Here is a 20081-nt window from a genome sequence, read left to right as displayed (position 1 = left end):
TTGGATGTCAGACTCAGATCACCAGAATAGCAGACCATTATGTATGCCTAGACAGTGTTTCTTCTTTTAAGCGATAGTACTTTAATCACAACACACCACTAAATATTACTCATAAATATGCAAGTCAAGATACGAGAGGATGAACACTTTCCTAAATAATGCAAGATGGCTCCGAAGGTTAGACAAATTAATCAATGTCCATGCTCTTCCAACTGTTTTTGTTCGACTGCCGACAAGCAGTAAAATCTCACCTACCACTGTCCAGATTTGTCACAGCTGCCCCTGCCGCTGGAGAAGCCTGAATTGCGCACACATGCAATCAGAGTGGATATGGTCAGCAGAGAGGTTGTCACCATAGCGATCAAGTCTATACAAACTCTTTGCTACCTCTCTTGCAAGACCTGTGAGGGTCTGGCCTACATGTATTCAAATTCTGTGCATCTTACTGGACCAAAGGCCACACACTTCAATGACACCATAAAGGGAGAAAAGGAGGGAGGTCCCAATATAAAAGTTCCTGGAAGGAGGGCTTAAGGAGATCTCTGGTTCCTGAGCAGCAGGATCCCCAAGGACTCAAAACTTTGAAGCCAGGATCACCTCAAAATTGGGGATCCACATTCGTTCGCCCTGCGGGCCTAAGATGACATTCTAGACCCCTCAATTAAACCTTGTTTATCTTTCAAGATCTACAATATCTCTTCTCTGATAGGAGTTTTATAGACAACACTTTTTGGAAGTTCCTTTCCATTGGTCTTTGGACAGGGAAGGGTAAGATTTGTCCACACCCTCCCAAACTAACGTTCTTTTTAATGTTAATGGCTTGTCTCTATGGAATTTCTTAATTAATCAAGCTTAAAGTTTCAAAAGCTTTAGGTACACACCTGGATGCCTTTGCTATCAAAGGCTCAAGAAGCCTTTTATTTTTGTTAAGTACAGTAGACTTGAGGCCCACTGATTTTCTTTTGTGTGATCTGTTTTTTGTGGCTACATGTGATAATATTCAAATATTCATCTTTCAAAGATGGAGCCATCCTTTTCAGTCTTTGGAGTTCTGTCTGAGCTGACATGTCTATGTTTGACTAATGGGCCAAAAGGACCCCTATATCTATGAGCTAGTGTTTTCGGCTTAAAAAACAAACAAATCTAACAATCGTCCTTTTTAAGGACTCAATCGAGACAGTGCACTCACACACCCACAGATGTTCGCCACTTACAGCAAACTTTCAGTTGTACTTGGGTCATCAACTCGAACAACGTGCCCATACAAAACAATAAGGATGAGGGAATGAGACACCAACTTCCCTGAAATACATTTGCCGACCCAGTTGAAGGCAACTTGAAAAGCTTGAATCCTCGATCTTACATCAATTGGCAGTCACCAGACTGAAAGACCTCTCAATGCCATCTGACATTCATCTACAACTTTTGTCTTTTCCGTTGGCGCTCCCCCAACACAGCTCTCCCTGCACAGCTCCGGAACCTCACAGCAGAAAAAAGAATCTTAAAAAGAGGTCTCTCTTTGGGGCACGGTGTGCTTACGGTCAATATTTAGTTGGATGCCCAAGAGAAAAACTGCACACCACCTATCAAGAAGAGACTTACATTAACAAAACAAAGGTTTTGTACTAAAAACACTGTGGCTAGGCGTACTCTTAAACTGAAAACAAATTCAAAACATTACTCAGCACAGGAAGCAATTCACTAAAATAAATGCTCTGCTTACTTATCTCAATGGAGCGGCCGCCCATACCAAACCTTAAAGTGCAAGTGCTATCTTATTGTGTTGGTGCATGACTACACATAAAATAGTGTGGTGTGAGTTTTATAGTAAAACAAAAAGCAGATAAACAATGGGAGTTGATGCTCATTTACAGCTGAGGATTTCATAATGCATATATCATTTTCTTTTTCAGTGTAATTACAGGAAGTTATGTAGATAGTCTGTATTATTCAGTCCTCTGGGGTGCCTACTGTTTAATTCCAAGATCATTTTGGACTCCAGTTGGTGAAGTGATCGTTCTCTATTCCCTCCTCTACGGAGATTTGGCACTGCCGCGATCATAGTATTTTAGGCACTTCAGATCGTTACCATGTGTTAAATGAAAAGGCCTGGCCACTGGGTACGCTGTGTCGTTGTTAACAATTGCTCTAAGATGTTGTAAAATTCTGATATGCACCTGTAGCTTTGTGCTTCACACATCATAGGCCACAGGTGCATGTCAGAACATACACAGCGTACTCAGTCTTACAATTAAAGCTACCTTTGATCTTAATTTCAGTAGGGCTGAATGGGGTCTTACAATGAGCATTTGTGAAATCCTTGTTGTGGCTGTAGCCATGTTTTACTTTTCATCTGGATTTCAGGGCTACTTCTCACAATTTGGGTTCTCATCGAAATTCCTTTTCTAAAAGTGACGGTCGGGTTGTCAGAGAGATCAGGCGCCAAGACCGCGTCAGTAAGCACTATAGGACAATTTTGTTTAATAATTGACCTAAGTTGTCTTTCTTGCTGGTTAAAAGTAAGAATAAGTCTGGGCGCATTCGTTTTTTGTTTCTGATCTATATTTCTGATATTCGACTCAAGCAGGGAGTCCCTAGATCTAAGTGCCACTTTAGCCTCTACCTCTAAGAGGATAGATGTACTGTATCATCTTTCTGAACCTCATTAACGCTTCTTGTGTGCATGCCTCCTGGTCCTTTACGGTGCTACATATTCTCTTGATTCTGAGGAGTTCCCCATAGGGTACACTCCGTACCAAGTGTTTGGGGTGGGCACTGGATGCATGAAGCGTTGAGTTGCCAGCTGTGCTTTTTCTATAAAGAGTGGTAGTAATGTGGCCTTCATTGATGTATACTCTCACATCTAGAAACTCAACACTCTTTTCGCTGATGTGTGAGGTGAATTTTAAATTTACGGAATTATTATTGATGTTATTTATAAACAAAGTGACATCTTCTTCACTACCCTGCCAAACAATAAAACATCATCTATATACCAAAGCCAATGCTTCACATGCCTGGTATATGTTTCTGAATGCGTTGACCTGAGGGCCTACTCCTCCCACCAGCCTACCATGAGTCAGGCATAGCTGGGGAGAAGCAGGACCCCATAGCCACGCCCCTCAGTTGTTTGTACATTTGTGTTCCAAACATAAAATAGTTGTTGGTAAGGCTCCATTCTATACATTCCATAATGATTTTGTTATGTTCATAACATTCTACAGGCCTTGTAGCTAGATAAGATTTGATTGCTGCAAGTCCAGTTGTATGGTCTATGCAAGTATATAATTACTCTATATCTAGGGTTATGAACCTCATATCAGGTCCCCATTGTATGTTCTTGATTTTGTTCAAAAAGTCTGCTGAATCTTTTACATAGGTTGGAAGGTCTTTAACCAAACCTTGTAAAAAGTAGTCCATGTATTGGGAAATGTGTTCTCCCATGCTGTTGATAACTGAGATTATGGGTCATCCTGGGATTGGACTAATATTTTTGTGAGTCTTGGGTATAAAATAAATAGATGGAATCACCGGATATTCTACCCATAAGAATTTGAATTCTTCTCCCGATATCATCCCTTCACGTTTAAATTGGCGCTTTTGGTCAATGTCTCTTTAGCCTTGTTGTAATCTTTTATGTTGGATTTTTCATAGCATGCTTGATCCGATAGTTGTCTAGATGCTTCTTTTGTATAGTCTGTTTGAGGCCATAGCACTATATTGCCTCCTTTGTCTGATTGTTTGATAGCCACTTCATGATTGTTGCTGAGTTTATTGATCAGCGTCATGTATTCGATTTCTTTGTATTGTTTTTGCCGTTTTTTGTAATTTATTCGATGGTACAATTTCTTGATGTCTTCCGTCACTCTCTCGTGAAAATATCTATAGAGTCTTTGGGCATAGAGGGGATGAAAGTAGGTTTTCTCTTGAATGGGCTGCTTGTTGAATAATGTCAGATTGTTGAAGCTGTTCTTGTGTTGTAAGATTTCGTTGTGGTTGCTGGTTTCAGCCATAATTGCTTGTGCTGTGAGTAATATCGGGATATCTGATACTAATAGGTTACATTTGTTGCCTGGTTGTAGTTGCTGCTCAGCGCTATTAGTTTCTAGACCGTTTTTGATGGTAAAGAACTTCATTAGTTTAAATTTGCGTATATAACTGAAAATGTCCATTCTTGTTTGCGCATAATTAAAATCATTAGGTGGACAATATGATAGACCCAACATGAGCACTTGTTTTTCTGTGTCTGTCAATTGTATTGTTGAAAGATTGATGGTGGTTTTGTCTTCCTTCAAATCTATTTTCATTTGCGCCAGTATCTTCTTTTTGGTTTTACATTTGCATTTTTTCCGTCTGTCCCTCCTTTTTGCATTCCTCTATTTTCGGATGGCTTCTTGTTTCCGTGGTCTCAGGGTGTTGGCGGCGGTCTGTGACTAAAAAAATCAACTTCCTCCCCTAGATTCAACAGTCTTCTTTCTGTGGTGTCACTGGTTGAGCTCATGTTGCTACTTTCAGAGCCTGTATCACTGATTGTGAGGTCTTCTGACAGTGACACGGAGTCTGTGGACGGCCCGCATGTTGCTGTGTTCCTGATGCTGCGTCTTTTTTGGCTTCGGCATTCAATTTTAGTTTCTTTGCAGTTGCATATTTGCAAGCAAATGTGTATATCTGGCCTTGCTCATAATCGGTTTGGTCGCTGGCAAATTTAAATATTTTGCTTTGTTCTATTTTTTCTTCTTGTTTAGCTAAACGGTCCTGTATCTCTTTTCGAGTTTTAGTGATAAACTCCTTAGGCTCCAGTTTACCCAGCACCTCATTGATATATCTTTCTCTCATTAAATCCAGATGATTCGATTCTGCGTATTTAATAAGAATCCGGACAAAGTTCATCGAAGCTGCAAGGTTGCTTTCGCCCCATTCTTTTAACATGGCTGGGTTCGGGTTCTCGCAGCTCGGCGCCAAGAGGATCCGGAGCCCCCAAGGTACCCGCCCCAACTCCTCATATTTCGTTAGCGATTTGTTCTCCCACCACTTGGTGACCTCTGATCTCATACACTTCTCAAGTTGTTTTAATAGTGCCTTTCCAATTTCATCCTTAATGTTGGTGTTATTCTTGTTTTGCGTGTTACTACCCACTGCTGTTACTTTTGGTAAATTGCTGAAAAGTTCCTCAGCTGCTGCCTCCCTTATTCGGACTTTTTCCGCTGACATAATGAACTGTTTGTACGTGCTGAGCCCCGGTGAATGGGCTACAGTTTCGCCTGTCCACACCTCCCAACCGCCGCAGATACCGTGGACACACACCGCCATGGGCACGTCGCTGGCGGGTCATCCGACCCGGCTGCTTCAGTCTCCTCGTCCGGTATCCGTCCAGTTGCTGCGCTCGGGGGTAACCGCCAATTATCCTTCCAGGATCCACACGACTTGCTGGTTGTGGGCGGCTGCCGCTTTCAGGGAGGGGGTCCGTATAGCAGAATCAACCAACTTCCGTTTCTCATATAGAACAAAGTTTTGGGATCTCCCCACTTCCCAGTCGGCGAAGAGAGAGTCAAGAACCCCAATGTATTGTGGCAAGTTCAGGTCTTTATTTTTGCAGCTTTATGACGCGTTTTGGACAAGTGTCCTTGATCACATGAGGAAACATAGTCGCCTACTATTTTTATACTTTTGTTTTTGTGGTTTCTCCCGTGTCATGTGATAAAAGTAAACATGAAAAACATACTCCATTGCTTTTTTCTCATTTAGTCTGTTTTTACACACAATATGCTCGGTTTATACTGCGTTTTGACTTTCACTATTAACTTTCGTTGTTGTTTTGTATCCAACATTTTTTAACTCGTTCAGTACACTGTTCTTGTTGATATATGGAATATGCTACTTACCAGTATGCATCTGTTCTTGGCATGTAGAGCTGCAGAGCCACACACTTAGGATAGTAGATCGCCATCTGGTGTTTTGGCTCGGATGCTTGCAGGTTGTTGTTGTCTTCGGAAGAAGTCTTTGGTCACGAGATAGGTGACTCCTCCCTTGGACGACAGTGCGCATGGGCATCAACTCCATCCTCAGATTGTTTTTCGCCATGATGGGAAATTATGGAGTTTGTAGAAAAGAGAGAGAAGTCCATGTGTGATGTCTAAGTAAGACGATGCTGGAACAGATACAGGTCCGGGGGAGGTGGGTGGCGTGTGTGGCCCTGCAGCTCTACATGCCAAGAACAGATGCATACTGGTAAGTAGCATATTCCGTTCGAGGCATATGAGCTGCAGATCACACACTTAGGATAGACTATATAGCAGTGTCTCCCCTAGCGGTGGTCACCTGTATCGGTTGCAGCAGTTTGAAATAGAGTTTTAAGGACAGCTTGACCTACAGAAGCTTGTTGCTTTGCTTGCACGTCAACACAATAGTGTTTAGTGAAGGTGTGTGTTGTAGACCATGTGGCTGCCTTACAAATATTTTCTAAGGGAATGTTTCCTAAGAATGCCATGTAAGCCCCTATTTTGCATGTGGAATGTGCTCTAGGGGGAACCGTTAGTGTGCGTTTAGCCTTGTGGTAGCATATTTGGATACATTTAACTATCCACCTAGCTATCCCAGATTTGGAAATGGGGTTGCCTTTATGTGGTGGTGAGAAAGCAACAAACAATTGTTTTGCGGAATGATTTGGTTCTGTCAATGTAGTACAGAAGGGCTCTTGACGTCTAAGGTATGAAGAGCTCTTTCAGCTACCGAGTCGGGATTTGGGAAGAACACTGGTAGCTCTACTGATTGGTTAAGATGGAACGGAGATATGCCTTTTGGAAGGAATTTCGGGTTTGTTCTAAGAACCAATTTGTTACGGTGTAATTGTAAGAATGGTTCTTGTATGGTTAAAGCCTGGATTTCACTCACCCTCCTGAGGGATGTGATAGCGATAAGGAAAGCTACTTTACATGTGAGGAACTGTAATTCGCATTTATACATAGGTTCAAATGGGGGTCCCATGAGCCTTGTAAGAACAATGTTTAGATTCCACACTGGAGAGGGTGGTAATCTGAGAGGAATAATTCTTTTTAGTCCTTCCATGAAGGCTTTGATCGCAGGCACTCTAAAGAGTGACAAGTGTTGTCTATTTTGTAAGTAGGCTGCTAACGCTGCTAGGTGGAGACGTATGGATGAGTATGCCAAATTACATCTTTGCAAGTGTAGCAGGTAGCAAATGATGTCCTGGATGGATGCATCCAGTGGGTTTATATGATTGTTAGTGCAGTAAATGGCAAATCTTTTCCATTTTGCAGCGTAGCAGGCTCTGGTGGTAGGTCGTCTGGCCTCCCTTATAATATTCATGCAGTCTGGTGGTAGGTTGAGATAACCAAACTCTAGGACTTCCGGAGCCAGATTGCCATGTTCAGTTGACCTAGATCTGGGTGTCTGATTTCTCCACGGTTCTGGGTTAATAAGGATGGGGAGAGATGCAGTTTTTGGTGGGGCACTAGCGAGAGTTCCAGTAGTGTTGGGAACAAAGGTTGGCGTGCTCATGTGGGAGCTACTAAGATCAGTTTGAGATACTGTTGCCTGACCTTGCGTACCACTAATGGAATAAGTGGGAGAGGTGGAAAAGCGTACGCAAATCTGCCTGACCAGTTCATCCATATTGCATTGCCCTTTGACTCCGGGTGGGGAAACCTGGTGGCGAAGGTTGGGCATTTTGCGTTTGTGTGTGGCAAACAGATCTATGTCTGGTTGGCCCCATTGTTGGAAAAAGGGTATTAGAACTTGGGGATGTAGTTCCCATTTGTGGATTTGTTGAGTCTGTCGACTTAAGAGATCGGCAATCTGATTGTGAACCCCTGGAAGGTGTTCTGCAAGTAGGTATATTTTCTGGGGAATGGCCCATCTCCAAATGTTCTGTGCGAGCTGGGATAGCTGGAGAGAATGTGTGCCTCCTTGTTTCTGTATGTAAATACATGGCTGTCATGTTGTCTGTCTGAATGAGGACAGTTTTGTTTTGGAGATATATTTGGAATAATTTTAGTGCTAGGAACACTGCTAGCAGCTCCAGGTAATTGATATGGAGCATTTTTTGTTGAGTGGTCCATTTGCCCTGAGTGGTGTGGCCGAGGAGGTGGGCTCCCCATCCCGTGAGCGATGCGTTCGGTCAGCACTATCTGTGGAAGAGGCTCTAGGAACGGCCGCCCTTTGGAGAGGTTTGTTATGTTCCACCATTTGAGAGAGCGATGTGTGCGGCTGTCCACCAACACCAGATCTGTAAGTTGTCCGTGAGCCGGGTTCCACTGACGTGCTAGACATTCTTGCAAGGGACGCATTTGAAGTCTTGCATAAGGCACAATGAAGATGCATGACGCCATCATGCCTATGAGTTGCATGAACACTCTTGCTGGAAGAGTGTGTTGGGTTTGGAATTTTGCGATAAGAGCTTGCATATTGGCTATCCTGGCTGGATTAGGATATGCTCGGGCTGTGGAGGTGTTTATTGTGGCTCCCAGATACTGATGTATGTGAGCAGGTTGGAGGTGAGATTTGGGATAGTTTACTGTGAATCCCAAGTTGTGTAAAGTTTGGATAGTTTGGTGAGTGTGTAGGACACTTGTTGAATGACTTGGCTTTTATTAGCCAGTCGTCTAGATACGGGAAGACATGGATTTGTTGTCGTCTGTGATGTGCTGCTACTACGGCTAACAGAACCTATTTCTAAATTCGTAGATTTTTTCTTAAAACCTTTTATGAGTGAGGTCAAATCCTACCTAAAGGATACTACCGATTTCTTAAACAAACTTGAGACAATGGTTTTTCATGAAAATCAGCACTTTTTAGTGACGTTAGATGTGACATCACTCTATACGGAGATAACGCAGGATGAAGGGCTAGCTGTCATTCAAACATTCTTGGACAGCAGACCCAAACCCGAGAAAATACCAACTAAATTCATTATGGAACTAGCAACCTTTGCCTTAAAAAACAACTATTTTCGCTTTCAAAACGACTTTTTCTACCAAGTCAAAGGTGTGGCTATGGGCTGTCCCTTCGCCCCGGAACTAGCAGTTCTATATATGTCCAAATATGAAGACCAATTTATTCATAACAACAACCCCTTTGCGGATTCCATCAGCAATTGGCTCCGTTATATCGACGACGTTTTCCTAGTTTGGACTGGAGAAGAAGAAAAGCTACATGCGTTCTTCAATTGGCTCAACAGAACACCTGACATACAATTTAGTATGAATTACTCCAAATCTAAAATGGCATTCCTGGATGTGGAGGTTTACCCAACAGATGGACGCCTGATGACTACATTGTATAAAAAGGAAACAGACAGAAACAAAGCGTTGCACTATTCAAGCAATCATCCACGCAGTCTACGAGAAAATTTGCCTTATGGGCAATTTCTTCGCATCCAACGAAATTGTTCATTTAAAGATGAATATTTTCTCCATGCAGAAAAATTGAAGGAAAACCTACTAGCGAGCGGATACCCAAAAAAACTCTTGAAAAAGGCCATCAAACGAGCGTGGTGGACACCGCGTGAAACTCTACTTGAGAGACGTGAGAAATTGAAAACTGAAAGAATTGTTTGCGTCTCCACGTTTGGTCCAACGTCCAATTGGTTCAAAAAGATCATCAAACAAAATTGGCACCTAGTAAAGAATTTGGAGAAAACATTAAATGAAATACCATTATTTGCATTTAAAAAGGATAAAAGCATTGCCAATCAGTTAGTGCGAGCGGCACTACCCAGAACAAAAGGCCCGGATATAAGAGACATGCTGAGCCTCCCGCCAATACAGGGACACCATAAGTGTGGCACATGTGTCTGCTGCGATTCAACCACTGAAGGAAATCTATTCTTCCACAATGGAGTACATTGGAAACATGATACCTTTTCCAATTGCAAATCAAAATTTGTAGTATATGGCATTCAGTGCCCATGCAACAAACTTTATATTGGAAAGACAAATCAGGAGGTAAGGAATCTAATTCAACAACACAAATCAAGAATACGCAAAAATGTGCACAACGCACCATTGGTCAACCATTGGCATTTGAAGAACCATACGGAACAAGAATTGAAATGGACAGTCATTTCGAAAGTTGAACGAGATCAGCGAGGTGGCGACTTGGATGCTAAACTACTCAAAAGAGAAGCCATGCTTATAATTAAATTCAACACATCCATAGATGGATTAAATGAACTCTCTGAGATTTATAATTTATAAGCCTGTTCTATCTCTCAGCATCAGAACTCAGCACATGACAATGAAAAACTACAAATCCCATTTGTTTTGTAGTTCTGCTATGTGACCCTGCTATCTCAGTAGTCTATAACAGCCTGTTAAGCAGCGGAGTAGAATCTCACATATCCATGTGTCCCCGCAATGTTATAAGGCAGCCCGTTGTTCAATCAAATTCAAGTCCAGCAAACAAAATGCTTTATTCGTTCTCACAAAACTACAATTCCCATGCCATTTGTAGTCCATTGCCCGCTTACGTCATCAGACGTTTAATACGACTGCCGGGGATGGCCGCCTCTAGTCTGCATTAGTTCTCAGACGAAGGAACAGAGCAAAGAGAGATGAGTCCTCACGCTTTTTGAGGTAAGGCCCCGCCATCGCGAAGATTACCCCGCAATATATTAATAGACACCTAGGCTCACACTAACTGGGTCCCGTCGTCCATTTTTAGATTGATGCGAATGCCGAGATTGACTCTCCATGGCTATCTCCGGTTCAATCTAGCGGTCCCGTCGTAGCACTAGTTGCTTCATACAACTCAGCAAAAGAAAAGAGATTTCTTGATTCTTCACGCCCAAACGTGTCAAGGTAAGACACTAAAAGCCTCACATAAAACGTCCAGCATGACGTATACACAACGTGAAGGAATAGATTGTCATACCGAGTTGTTCGTTTTTCAGAATACAAATATACCGAGACTTGCTCCCAATTAATATATGACTGGAGACTCACCAAGCAATCGCTGCTGCATGAATACCGCGTCGGAACACACCACAGCTTCTTAAGTAAGATGGGTGGCAGCTGTCATTTGTCCTTTGGTATAATTGGTTCGTTGTTGTGGATGATAGAAATATGATGAGGTGACATTTTGTTGGTTCTTTATGTACTTAGGTCACGGATTGAAATAGTGACAATTTTGAAAAGCTTGGCTTGCTTGATTTTAAGGTAAGAACCTATTTAACACATGCAGCCATAACGCAATAGAGTGGGGCCATTTGATTAAAAACATTTCTTTTGTTTTGTCTCAGCTATATGTTGGTCCTGATGAGAATCCCCGCACAATAAGGGATTCGAAACGCGTAGACCCCCCTTCTTTTCGCTTTAGGCCAATCTTCTCTTAAATAACACAGTATAGTGTTTTACAAACTATGTTAAATGCTTTCTTATTGATGGTCTTTTTGTACATTATTTGTTCATAATTGTTCTAATGTGTAGATTGTCTAGTGAGGATGGATGATTTGTATGACAGATGTTTATACGTTAGATTGTAGTTTTTTATGTATTGGTGTCAATTTATACAAAATTAAGTCAAATTGTTGTTGTTTTTGTGGTAATGATGTTTATATTGTCTATTTTCACAATGAATATGTTCTATTAACTGAAAATGCAGCTAATATAAAAAATGTAAAACATTTCACAGATTAAATCCAACGGAAAAAGTGGTTGCTGGAGTTACTGTTTCATTCAGTTCCCCCTTCTAAGCATAGGTGAGTTGTGTGCAGCACTGGCTTTTTGTTTTGGTCTTTTGATGCTACTACGGCTAGGCATTTTGTGAATACTCTGGGTGCGGTTGTTACCCCGAATGGGAAGGACTGCAAACTGGTAGTGTTGTCCATCCACCACAAACCTTAAATACTTCCTGTGGGCAGGATGTATGGGAATGTGGAAGTGAGCGTCCTTGAGATCTAGTGTGGTAAGGAAATCGCCTTGTTGCAGTAGTGGGAGCACTTGTTGAAGAGTGATCATATGGAAATGATCTGAATTGATATACAGATTTAGGGGTCTGAGGTAGAGTATTGGTCTTAGAGTCCCGTCCTTTTTGGGGATTAGGAAGTAGAGTGAATATACCCCTGTACCCTGATGTTGTAATGGAACTAGTTCTATTGCGTGCTTTTGAAGCAATGAGAGAACCTCCTGTTTGAGGAGTGTAAGATGATCTTGCGACATGGGATGCTGTTTGGGTGGTATATACGGGGGGTAGTTGCGAGTTCCAGGCAATAACCATACTGGATAATGTGTCTTACCCACCTGTCTGTTGTGATGGAGTTCCAGACAGGTAGGAACTGTGTTAATCTTCCCCCGACCGGAGTGGAATGGTCTGGGGGGAGTGGAGAAAAAAGTCACTGTTTTGTGGCAGGGGAGGTGCGAGTGTTATTACCTCGACCTCGCCCTTTGTTGTAGTTTCCTCTGTATCCGCCTCTAAAATATCCTCTACTAGGGGATGTGTCTGTGGCGGTTTTAAATGTAGAGGAGGTGTCCGTTCCAATATTTTTGGAGGCTCCTCTATAGAAGGAGCTCCGAAAGGACCCACGTGGTTGGGGAGATTGTAATGCTCCCATGGACTTAGCCGTCTGTGTCTTTTTTCATTTTTTCCAGTGCAGCGTCAAATGCTGGCCCAAAGAGCTGCTCCTGATTGAATGGTTGACTAAGTATGGTAGTTTGTACCTCTGGCTTGAAGCCTGAGATGCGTAGCCATGCATGTCGTCAAAGGAGCACACTTGTCTTAATTTCTCTAGAGGCGGTGTCTGCGACGTCAAGTGCACATTTAATTGCTGCATTTGAAATGAGCTATCCCTCCTGAATGAGGTCATTTGCCTGGGTTTTGTATTGAGTCACTGCGCGTACTTGCACGCGCACAGGACCCGCTCCACCGCTCCTTGAGACCCCCCATTGATTGGACTGTGTGCCGCCTCAAAGAATTCAATTCCCGGCACCGGAACCCCTCCGTTCCATCCTAAATTGATGTGGTTGGATACAGCTTTGATTTCAAGCCATCGATCTTCCTCGAGGCACTCACTGAAGTGGTGACACCACCGGTGAAACACTCTTAATTGTCGACACCTTCAATGATTAACCTTCCCATATGCTAAAGTTCATATGCTCACATTTGTCCTGAAGATGAACTCGAATAACTGAGTTCGAAACGTCGTCGACCTTACGCAACTTGAACCTTTTATACTGATCTAACAAAAAAATGGTTCACTACTGTTGCCAATGCGATGTTCTTTTTTAAAGTTCACCCTCACCTGCACGTCACGCTTGTTGTCACTAAATATGTGAGCACTTGAATTCATCTTATGTATAATAAATAAGTGTCATATATTGACTTCTCTTGTCCCCTTTCTCTATATTAAGTATCACTCTCCCGTATGAGTCTTTGTACCTATACTAAATCACCTGCCCTCTTAAGGGCTCCTCTCTGTCCTGGACCTTCATAGGCCACTCAGAACCATTGTTTCCTTCTACATTGGGTTTTGTATTGGTCTGGCAGATGTTGTAAGAGAGTTTCTAATTGATCGTAGTGGGCCCTATCATAGCGTGCCAGTAGGGCGTGAGTGTTAGCAATTCGCCAGTGATTAGCGGCTTGTGCTGCTACTCTTTTGCCAGAGGCCTCTAATAGTTTGGATTCTTTGTCTGGGGTTGGTGTGTCTCCTGTAGTTTTGGAGTTGGCGCGTTTCCGCGCACTGGAAACGACCAAAGAATCCAAAGGGAGTTGGCCCTTGATGTAGTTAGGGTCTTCAGGAGCAGGCCTATATTTCTTTTCAATTCGTGGGTTGAGAGCCCTGGCACGAACGGGGTCTTTAAAGACTTTGGAGGCGTGTTTTATGACACCTTTAATCATTGGCAGGATTTGTACAGACTTTTGAGACTGTTCGAAAGTGTCTAATAAGAAGTCTTCCTCTGGTGCATCTGAGTGCATTGTGACGCCGTGGTATATTGCTGCTCTATTTAATAATTGTCCAAACCCCAGGTGATCGTCAGGAGGCGATGGTTTTGAGGGATATGGCTGAGGGTCAGGCATATCTGGTAAGGGGAATGCCCAATCATCCAGCGGTGTGGTGTCTGGATCCGTAAACGGATCATTTGGATCACCCCCACCCCCTAGGTCATCATAATCATCCTGTGGTGGTGTATGAGATGGAGAGGGTATATGTAATGGTGGTGTAGGCAGAGGGGGTGGGATAGGAGACAGTATAGGAGAGGAAGGAGGGATAGGGGAAGTAGAAGAGTCCATCCTATTTATAGGAACTGGGACAGGTGGTGTGTCCAGCTTCCGTTTTTTGCATGGCACCGCGGTGACATGTCCAGTCTTGGAGTTGATATAGATCTTTTTCTGCCTTGGGTCTAGATGAAAAAGTTATTGTTCTTCAGGAACAGTCTTTGGTACCGATTTTTTCGGTTCCGATCGAGGTTTTGGTTGATTGGTAACGTGTTTGGCTTTAGGAGGCGTATGAGAGTCATTAGCCGGTGGTTTCAGTACCGACGATGGTTTCGGTGCCGATGTGGTTTTCGGAGCCGAAGGTGTATCTATGGGCTTAGGAACCTTCGGTGCCGGTGTCTCTATTGGCCTTGGTGGTTTCGGTGCCGAGGGCTTCGGAGCCGATTACGGTGCCGAGTAGTCTTTTGTCTTCGGTGCCGATTGGACAATTACATGCGGTTTGCTCGGTCCCGAGCGGCTTATGTTTCTTCGGAGCCGAGCCCGGAGGCGGGGCTTCTGAAGGATGTTTTCGGTCTCGACTGGGGCCAGCAGGCGAAGTCTTGACCAATGCCTTTGGTTTTGGTGGGGTTGGGGCAGGGGCAGTGGTACTCACACGTTGCCCAGGAGTGATGGGGTCGAGTCGTCTGCGTCGGAAATTATTTGCAGATCCTCGGAATCTTCTTCCGGGACATCTGGGCCTTCATCAAAGATGTCCTCTGGTTCCGGAGCTGGTCTCTGTGCCATGATGTGGCGTCGAGCCCTTCGATCCCAAATGGTCTTTTTGGATCGAAATGCTGCACAGGCTGGACAGCTGGACTCGTCGTGTTCCGATGATAGGCACAGGTTGCAGACTTTGTTGTGGTCACTGTGCGAAAATTTTGCTCCACACTGGGGGCATTTTATGAACGGAGTCCTTTCCATGAGCCCTAGGCCTCACGGCGTGGATAGGCCCAGCGGGCCGCATCGACGTCCGGAATCGAGCCGATGTAGTTGATGTCGAGGATGAAGGTGTTTAGATGTTTTGTTATAAAGTTTTTTGCTTCGAGAAGCTTGGAATTGATATTTCCAACCAGAGCGGAAACGTTGCATCCGAACCCAATGGCGGAAAAAAACAATCTGAGGATGGAGTCGATGCCCATGCGCACTGTTGTCCAAGGGAGGAGTCACCTATCTTGTGACCAAAGACTTCTCCCGAAGACAACAACAACCTGCAGATATATATATATATCTATGTCGGCTGCCCAGCAGCCTTTATCAATCTGATTGGCACATCAAACTCCCCGGTTAAATAACCCTTCCCCATTTCAAACTTGGATAGGCATAGAAGACAGACTAACTTTAAAGCCTAATGCTGGTTGCAACTATTAGACTAGTATACATATGACGTGAAAATATTACTGGTAAAACATACTGATTGCATAACAAATATAGTGCACAAATGCAACGAAACTGTGAATGAAAATAACAGCATAATTTGTATCGATTTACCAATGGATATAAATATAAACCGTCTTACACTGAATGCCTTGAAAAGAAATGAAGGTATCTCTCCTGCCCCGAATGGAAACATGTTTAAATTCCAAGTTGGTGTATTGATGATGTGACACAAATTTTCTATAAAACATGATGCCCTTATAGCAATAAATCAAATGAATGCTTAACATATGCTAATAAAAAAAAGAAGATTGTGCTCCCAATGTGAATTGCATGAATACATTCAAGACATCGTATCCTCAATTATAAACGGAAAAAGTTTATGGCATATGAATCTGAGACCGACTAACATACAATGCAAGTGCAAATTGAGTCCAACGCACAGTCAAGTCACGTGGTAAACGAGCTCTCCACAGGGCTCTGACTGCACCAAGTGTGTTTATAGTTTACGCTAATGTTATCCACCTGGTGTACGTAATTCCTCCCAACAGGACTACAGGGCCCACAATCCTTTTGGACAGCTTTGCGAATTTCCAAAGTCCGTGGGTACATGTCCTGAGCGAAAAATCAGATAGCCAATGCTCCTTGTGAATACCAGAACGTTTATCATCATTCCGTCTCTCTCACAATTTTGACGGTTAAAAATGTCTCAATATCAGTCTCAAGGCAGCACGTGATACAACTATGTGATAGGCACATAACGAAGTCGGAGGAGATCGATTCAAGTAAATCAGATATGCCGTAAGAAACCTCACCGCTTCTGCATTGACATCCACGGTGCCCAGTCACCAAAGGACGCCAGTATCCTGGGCAAGGCATTGCTTTAGGGATGTTGAATCAAGCGCTGCCAGTCGGCAAGACCGTCTCACTGCTCGATCTGGACCCCCGCAGCTGTCATCCTTGTTCCACTTAACGGCGCACACTCTGGGGGCTCCATCGCTTAGCACTTCCATGCTCCTACAACAACTGTCACGGCCAAATGGTGGAGCCACAAAACAACTGGTGGTACGTGTGCAGCAACGATATATATACATACATATATACATATGTGTGAGGCAGAGGAGGGGCATGATCACATGAATGGGAGTGGTCACAGCTGTTTAAACACCAAAGCAACAAACCCCTCACAAGGATACAAATGAAATGGGCACTGAGGAATCCATTTGAAGGAAGAAACGAGTCTCCAGAGCGTTTCAGGGACCCTTTCTATGCTTGTGCACGGTCAACAAATAAAGCCCCTTTTAAATCCCCGGAGCAGTGTCACACTCTTTTCCAAGAGGTGGGAAAGAGACTGGTAGCGATGGTATGCCAGCTAGCGGGAGCTGGCTTTGTGACCGCCCTCTCGGTTTGATGCTACGCGACCTTCCTGCTAACTCTTTGGTACTTTGCTGCAAACTGCATTCGCGTCGTGTGCCGCCCCCCCCCCACCCCCCTGGGTGCTGGATTCGGCGCTGGGGAGAGAGCAGGCAGTGTTTAATCTGCCTGACATAGGGGGACCTAAGAGAACTTTGTTACCTTTTTCCGCATTGCAGCGGCTGTGAAAAGTCGACCAACAACAGTTGGAAGCATCACTGGGTGTTCAGTGGGTCCCTTCACTGCATGGGTCCCTGCAGCGAACTACGATGTCCAGCATGCAGTGGGGGAGTAGGCACAGCACAAGGAGCTTCGCACCTGTAAGGCAGAGGAGGGGCGTGATCACATGACTGGGAGCGGTCACAGCTGTTAAAACACCACAGCAACGAACCCCTCACAAGGATACAACTGAACTGGGCACTGAGGAATCCATTTGAAGGAAGAAATGCGTCTGCCGAGCGTTTCAGGGACCCTTTCTATGCTTGTGCACTGTCAACTAATAAAGCCGCTTTTAAGTCCCTTGGAGCAGTGTCACACACTTTTCCAGGAGGTGGGAGGGAGACTGGTAGCGAGATATATATATATATATATATATAGATATATATATACACACAATGCCACAGAAAGAGCGTATCAACTCTCAGTATTGTGCACTTGCCTCCATGAAGTGACGTAGCCAAAAGTTCAGTGATGCAAATGGACCTTTACACCATTGGCACATTGTTTATTAGTTGTAACCTATTTCAGTAAGAACAAAGGTATGTTATGGTACAATTGCCATTGTCATGAAATATGGGTTATGTGTGATATATTTATGCAATTCATAGTTATGTTTTTATATACACTCTAAGATGGCCAAACCAATCACTATCTTCATTACTCTCTCTGTTGGCAATGTCCTTTATGTATGTTTATTAACATCACTGTGTTTAAATCTGTGCTGGTAACATGTCTGTCCTACCGAAACGCGTTGGGTTTTTCAGATATGCAAGAATAAACTTTATCAATGAACCTTTGGCTACAACAACTTTTTTAGAGGAGAGTGCATGATACTGGGCGTTGACACACTCTTTCTGTGGCACTGCATATGTACAGGGCTCCTCATACCCTGTGATGGAGATAATTTGCACGCTAATTTACAATGCACTAGGCTTGTTAAGACCTACTGTTGAGCCTACCAGTCAATAACAGCTGTTAAGCTACTCACTATTGTTTTGGTGATTGTATAACCTCTTGCTGGCCAATAACCCACGTTCTGCATATGTTAAAAACTCAATAAAAAGATTTACCCCCCCCCCCCCTCCTAAAATACAATTCAACAGTGAAGTAAGATTGCTGAATAATTGAGGAAAAGTAACCTTTAGAATGTTATGGTTTCCCAGCCTGACGCTCCTGGAGGCTAATATCAATTAGCTCTTCATCTTCTCTCAGCCAGTGATCAGCCTTAAATGAGTGTGAAATGCCTCCCTGGTGCAAACAATAGGCTGACATGAATTGGCAGAGAGTACTCCTCTTAGCTCCACAGAATACGCAAGGTGGGGACTGTATGCATCCTTTTTGACACTGTAGAGTCAAATCCTACTTGAGTGTTAAATCCTGCTTGACAGGTATGCTGGGTATACATAGACCACTAGGGGTGTACTTGAAAGGGAGAGAAGGGCATTCCAAAACAACTGTTGTGCATCCACTGTCTGGCTGCTGAAGAACTCCGCTTGTAGCTTACCAGGTTTGTTTATGGGCTTTATGAGGGGTACAGTGGCTACTTTAAATGCGATTTTTGTGTTATATGTGGGAGGATAGTATGATTACCATAGTACACTACACAGACACATACACAGCCCTTAGACCATGCTGAGTGTGGTCAAAAACGTTCACCAAATTGAAAATTCCCTGACGAACAAGTTACTTACCTTCGGTAACGCTTTTTCTGGTGGATACAGTATCTGCCTGTGGATTCCTCACCTTGTGAATATCCCCTGCGCCAGCATTCCACGGATATTCACAAGGTGAGGAATCCACTGGCAGATGTATCCATCAGAAACTTTGCATTTTGGGCTTATTTCCAGTAAGGTAACCAAAAACTACTGAAAAAGTGTTTACGGTTGGGGCCAGGAACTTTTCCCCATTGGTTAGGGAGGGGGCAGGACTCAACCCACCCACCAGACATAAATGTGGCATCTCCAGGTGCCAACATCAGAATACTTTCAGGAACTGTGGAAATTTAAAAGAGGACTAGACCTGATGTCTGTGACATTAGAGGAGTCCCGAAGGACCAAACCTGCTCCCTCTTGTAACCATGACAAAGAAGTGGACTCCAAAGGTCAGCTGGCTGACCTCCTGTGTAGCTACAGTGATAAAACAAATTACAAGAGGCCTTTTCCTGGAAAGATAGCTGACCAGTGGCAACTGGATGTGGACTGTATCCTCTGGTGAGTCTACGTGCCTTCCCTGAGGTACTAGGGGGCTTTAGAAGTTACTTCAGTTACGGATTAGGATTTAAAAGACTCAGTAAGAATTTGAAAACTTTGACCAGGACGAACACGGTTGGTGTATCCAACTAGCGCACCACTGCGTTCAGCCTCAAATTGCTCCTAGGCCCCTGGTCTGTGGCCACTATCATTGGCACTTTGTGCGTTTGAAACCATTTCTACTTAAAACTTAAAGAATCATATCTCCAGTTCCATTATTGCATGCGCCATTTAGGTGTCTATTTTTTACATTAAATTATACTCTGTTTTTCTAATTTGGGATTTTTATTGGTTTGCATTTTCACTTTACTGGTTTGGTACTGTATACATACTTCACACATTGCCCTAAGATAACTCTGCCTGCTCTGTGCTATAACTAACAAAGGGTTTAACTCAAGTTCATTTGATGACTTTGCGGGTGCACCCGGACATGGGTTGTGTTTATTCCTTGAGGTGGGTAGTCACCCACCCCAAATAATAACCCAATCCAATAATAACACAATTTCTTACACTTTTTTCACATCATTGCTACCTTGTCAATTTTCCTGTCCGTGAGGGTGTTGTTCTGCAGCACTCAATATTCGAGTGTTGTAACAGAGTTGCCTATCAACAAGATTT

General features: G+C 43.5%; 1 protein-coding gene across 3 annotated transcripts in view; it reads right to left on the bottom strand.

The window, feature by feature from the left end:
- Positions 1–20081, bottom strand: part of ANKRD11 (ankyrin repeat domain 11) — a 1275279-nt gene that overhangs the window by 51216 nt on the left and 1203982 nt on the right. The gene's annotated exons all lie outside the window — the stretch shown is intronic.

Source organism: Triturus cristatus, chromosome 12 (assembly GCF_964204655.1).
Source record: "Triturus cristatus chromosome 12, aTriCri1.1, whole genome shotgun sequence".
Classification (NCBI taxonomy): Eukaryota; Metazoa; Chordata; class Amphibia; order Caudata; family Salamandridae; genus Triturus; species Triturus cristatus.
The sequence above is the reverse complement of the archived record's forward strand: the minus strand, read 5'-3'. Positions and strand labels throughout refer to the sequence as shown.